Source organism: Enhydra lutris, unplaced genomic scaffold (assembly GCF_002288905.1).
Source record: "Enhydra lutris kenyoni isolate GAN:26980312 unplaced genomic scaffold, ASM228890v2 scaffoldscaffold1, whole genome shotgun sequence".
NCBI lineage: Eukaryota > Metazoa > Chordata > Mammalia > Carnivora > Mustelidae > Enhydra > Enhydra lutris.
In genome coordinates, this window is record NW_019154085.1 from 4,498,510 (window position 1) to 4,503,998 (window position 5,489).

Below are 5,489 nucleotides of genomic sequence, written 5' to 3' on the forward strand. Positions count from 1 at the left end.
AAAAACTGAGAGCTTTTCCGCTAAGGTCGGGAACACGGCAGGGATGCCCGTTATCACCACTGCTATTCAACATAGTACTAGAAGTCCTAGCCTCAGCAATCAGACAACAATAGGTACAACCATTCTTAACGTCGAAAGGGACCAAAACAATGGCCTTCAGTGAGTTAATGGGTATAAAGCACTAAAACAGTGCCTAGAATACTCTAAGTGCTCTGCTAGTGTGTTTTGGGTTTTATTTCATGTTAATGACTTCTCTGTCATCATCCGAAATCTGTCCTACTGCTGGTGAGGTCCCCTCCCACCCACCTGATGGAGAATTACCAAGATTCCATGTAATCTGGGCATTCAGACCGTGGACTCTCAAAGGAGACAGCCTGCTAGTACCTAAGAATACCCTGATTTCCTCTGCTTCTTGTCTTTCTAGGGGAAAGGCAGTGGTAGCGTTGGCAAGTCAGCAAACCCAGCAATCACAGAGGCTCTGCCAGCTGTGCTGGGGTGGGGGGCGCGAAGGGGCGGCCTTCACAGAAGAGCTGACAGCAGCAGGGTATCGAGTGGGAGCAGGATGCTCGGGGACAGGGGGCCCTAGAAGAGCACAGTGCCAGGGGCACAGGGAAGACATCTTGGTGATGATGGTGATGAGCTCTTGTCCCACAGAGACAGCGAGGTGGGAGTTGTAGGTGCCAAGGAGTTTGACAACCGGTGGGAAGAAGTTGAAGGAACCTGGACAGGTGGTTTTGCGGGGAGATGTTTCACTGAGCGTCCCTCTGGTGGTAACAGTGTGTGTGCTTGTGTGTGGCACAAGCGTGCGTGTGTGCGTGTGTGTGTGCACATCTGTTTGTGTGCAGCAGTGGCAGCAGGAACATTCAACCCCCGGCAAAGAGGAGTCAGACTTCAGATTTAGATTAAATAGATAAATAAGCAAGCAGTGCTGGGTCATCAACCTGATGTCTGATTTTTTCCTTCTGTGGTGGAGTTGCATTTCATACACATTTAATTTATGAATATTCAACTCCAGGTGCTTGGCTTAGCAAGCACATAGCCTACACAGCAATAAAAACAAGATAGAAATGAGAGAAAGACCCCGATATTCATAGTAATGGAGCATCCACCATGACACCCACAACTGGTGCCCCCCGGGTTTGTCTCAGTTCTTGCGTGATTCTCAGAGTGGAGCTTCTTGCTGCTTTGTGGGATTCTAGCTCTTAAAGACATAGGTCTTGTTTTTCTTTTCTTTTCTTTTTTTTTAAAATAGAACACACACTTTAACGCAAATCCACTACCTCATCTAGAACTCTGTGAAGAATACCAACTTCTCACTCTCTTTTCTTATGGAATTAAAGATTTTGAAAATGATATTTTTCATGTCTCTTATATATTAAGTGGAATCATTTGTAAGTGATACAAAGTTAATCCCTGAACAATACAGATTTTAACTTTGGGTCCATTTATGTGGATTTTTTTCAACAAAAACAGTATGATACTGTGAATGTATTTTCTTTTTTTTTCTTTTAAAGGCTTAAAACGTATTTTAATAAGTTGATGCTGTATTACTGCTCCATTTCTCAGAAAAACTCCAAAGATATCAGGGGCAAATCAAACATGGTACACCAATAAAAAAAATGCACAGCATAACTACCTAAGATAGGCAAGGCTAAGAGCTACTGTCCGACCTTCAGCATACAGCAACCCTGTTCCCAAGATTGTACTAGGCCTATCAAGAAAAGCTGTGAACAGCAACATCATAGACACAAAAGGGCCGTTCCTGGGTTGTCCAAACCCAAGAAAAAAGATGGAGGCAACTTAACACAAGATTTTTTAATGATACACTAAAATGAAAATCTCTAAGAGAAAATGTCTTCCTTAGGACATGAAAGGGTAATATATGGGATATAACAGAACCGTATGCATGTTGTCTGTGACCTCTGTGGACATTTGCCTGAATTCCCACCTGTGAATGAATGGAACAATGGGGCTAAGGTCATTGGGGGATTTGTTTTTGTGGTGTATGTGGCAGTGTCTCTGGGGCTGAAGGGTATAATGAGAAACCAAATAGAACAGGATGGACAAAGGATGGAATGATCAAGATAATGGGGGCTCTAACTGGATCCATTTTGCCATGGTTCCCCCCACCCCAGGCCCTCAACAATCACATGAGACTTCAGGAATGCACTGCACAGAACCGATTAGTTAACGATATACCACACTGAACCGATGTGTTAACTATGGCCCCTCCCTTGCCCTCAGCCTCCAGCAAACTCCCTGAGTAGTACAGGCAAAGGGGACCTAACTATCGGGAAGAATCCCTAACACTTTTCCAGGGCAGAATTCTGGTGAGTCCAAAAAGGGTCCTTCTTTAAAGGGTTTTTGAGAAACTAGACATTGAAATTTTTATTAGTATTGGGGACGTTTGTTAGGCGCTGGACGGCTGAATGCAGGAGGGGTTCCACCAATTGCCCCAATTCCTTCCATTGTACAGCTTGGCCAAAGCGTTCAGTTGTTGGTGGGGTCAATCCCAAGGTTCCATCTGGCATCATAGTGGCAGGTCCTGGAGGAGCTGGGGCGCCAGCGGACACTGGAGCAGGGGGCAGGGCACCTCTGTTGTTTATTCCCATAGCACCTCCCGTAGCCATCTGGCCCATCCGTATCTCCTGTTCTCTCGCATCAGGGAATGTTCCCTTGAATCCTTCCTGCTGTCGCCGCATCATTTCTTCCTGTTGCCGTCGCATCTCTTCCTCAGGGCTCCTACGCTCCTCCTCCTGCCTGAGCTCCAGCTGCTTTGGTTTTTGCACTTCTTGGTTGTGCAGCTCCTCCATCCTCCGAAGTTCTTCCTGGTGCCTCATCAAGTCCTGTCTCATCAGCATCACCTGGTGCTCACGGCGAGCAGCCTCCATCTCCATCTCCAGCTTCTCACGAGCTTCCTTGATGTTGCGGTCCACTTGGTCCTGCTGCTGCTTCTCCATCTCAATGAGTGCCTTCCAGCGCATGGCATACTCATACTCAAAGGAGCCAGGCTGTGCAAATCTGGGTGGCTGCTCTCGCTCCTTGTGAAATTGCTGGTTCTTTATAACCAGCTTCTCTGGAAGTCCCTCTTCATCATCCAACTGGTCCATGGGCTCCACAGTCACAGGCCGAGGAAATGTGGTTAGCAGGAAGGAGCCTTCACTGCACCTGTCCAGAGCTTTCCGAGCAGCTGGCTTCCCTAAGAATTCAACAATGCCTTTTCCTGAGGGCCTTCCTCGATCATCCACGATGACCACAGCCCTTTCCACCTGGCCAAACACCGAAAAGGCTTCCTCCAGCAGTTCATTGGAAACATACTGAGGAAGGTTCCGGACTGTAAGGGACGCACTATGGCAGGCAAAGCGCACACGCAGCTGCTTTCCACGGAGTGGCATGTTGTCCAGTTCTACTTTGGCAATCTCTGCTAGGGTTCGTGTTTCCAAGCGGATAAAGCCAAAGCCCTTATCCTTATGAATGAAGACTTCGCCTGCCTTCCCATATTTCTCAAATAGTTTCCTCATCTCCTCCTCAGTGATATCAGGAGGAAGATTGCCCACAAGGAGCCGGCTACGTTGGGTGAAGGTCTTCTCTCCTGGTTTCCTAAAATTCTTCAGGTCGATAGTCAAGCCTTCATCCTGGCTGCTGGCCTGTTGCCCATTTGCAGGTGTTGGTGGCGGTGGCGGCTGCTGGTGGTGCTTCCTTGGAGGATGGTTTTGCTTCTCCAAGTTAAAGGTTTTATTGCTCTGCATTTTTGCACCCCTCTACCGACTGTTCTCTCCTCAGAGTAACGGCGACCTGGAATGCATTTTCTTGTCCCTATTTTCTTTTCTCTTGCTTTATTATAAGAATATAGAATATAATGCATAAACATACAAAATATGTGTTCATTGACTGTCCATGTTGTTGGCAAGGCTTCTGGTCAACCGCAGGATATCAGCAGTTAAGTTTTGGGGAGTCAAAAGTTGTGTATGGATTTTCAACTGCCCAGGCAAGTCAGCTCCCATAACCCCCTGCTGTTAAGGGTCAGCTGCATATTAGGGCACGGGGCTGTAGCTGCAAAACTATGCTTCCTAAATTAGTTTAAGGGAATTTTCAATAAACTTGGGCGCTGTATGGTTTTATTTTATGTGCTGACTTTAGACGCTATCCCTGCGTAAAACAGGACTCCTCTGTATGATTTCTATTGTACTTACCGAACCCAAACAAGTGTCTCCTTTGAATGTGTCGAATCAGTGGTGCACAGAGGGCGTGCCAAAATTCAGTGTTCATCATTTTGTTTCTTAGAAAACAACAGCTCCTTAAAAGCAGGGTGGCTTGAGCATTGAAAAGTGAAGTTTAGGGGCAGCTAAGTGGGTGGGTGGCTCAGTGGGTTAAAGCCTCTGCCTTCGGCTCAGGTCATGATCTCAGGGTCCTGGGATCGAGCCCCGCATCGGGCTCTCTGCTCAGTGGGGAGCCTGCTTCCTCCTCTCTCTCTGCCTGCCTCTCTGCTTACTTGTGATCTCTATCAAATAAATAAATAAATCTTAAAAAAAAAGATTAAAAAAAAAAAGAAAGGTGAAGTTTAAGGGCAGCATCTGCGGAAGGAACGGGATGCCGGAGAGCAGCCCTTTTCATACCTCAAAGGGACGAGAGAGTAATGCATGGAGATGTGATACAGCCGCCAGAAGAACACAAACTTGGCTACGTACACTTTGAAGCATTAGTTTGGTCTTGTCTGGTCTTAGGTGAAAAATGTGAATATTATAAATTGCATGTCACGTTCGAACCATCTGTGCCCGTTCCTACCCCTCCATTTTCGCCATGCGGTGTAATGGCTTGAAGCACACATTGATCCGAAGCAATCTTGTGGCCACTCGTCGGTATGACTGAAAGTCCCATTACCTTCTGTGTGTGTTTTTTCCCCCGGTCCCTTCCTCGGAATTATCAGTCCTTCTGGGGTTTCAGCTTGGCTGTATTTCTCGTTGACAGGAGGCAGAAGAGCCCCCTGGGAAATGACCTGGAGCTGGCTGGTTCCTGGGGAGCATTGAGCTGGTGAGATCGCCTGATACTCGTGTTCTGAGGGGGAGAGGAAGGCAGTGGGAAGGGGTGAGAGATGTCCTGGGAGGAAGGGAGGTGAGCGTGTGGAGCCTGACCCAGAACTAAGCCTTAGTCATCAGGGTGGGAGGAAGTCCTGAATACAGTGTAGCAGCCTTTCTGGGGATGTGTCCTTGATCCTGGGGATGAGGGGAAAGTGCTGAGCCGGACACAGCACACTGTTTGGGAGCACCAGCCCCTCGGCCGGTCCAACACTGCTCAAGCCAAGGCACATGGAGGTGGTTTGTTGTTTTGATTTTGTTTTTGTTTTGTTTCGTTTTGGTTACCCACCTGCATCTCAGGATTCACCTGGTGATTCAGGGGCTTCCCGGCTGGCAGAGTGTTCCCTGCTGAGTTCGGGGCACAGTGGGGGAGCATGTGCACAGGCAGAGACGTGGTGGCCCCTGGGTTGGGGG

The 5,489-nt window shown here is 47.8% G+C and overlaps 1 pseudogene across 1 annotated transcript; it reads right to left on the reverse strand.

Annotated features, from left to right (window-relative positions):
• Positions 1 to 2,391: 2,391 nt before the first annotated feature.
• On the reverse strand, positions 2,392 to 3,762 carry LOC111146712 (annotated as a pseudogene). Its single transcript, XR_002640558.1, has one exon. The product of XR_002640558.1 is annotated as a non-POU domain-containing octamer-binding protein pseudogene (transcript).
• Between the last annotated feature and the right edge of the window lie 1,727 nt (positions 3,763 to 5,489).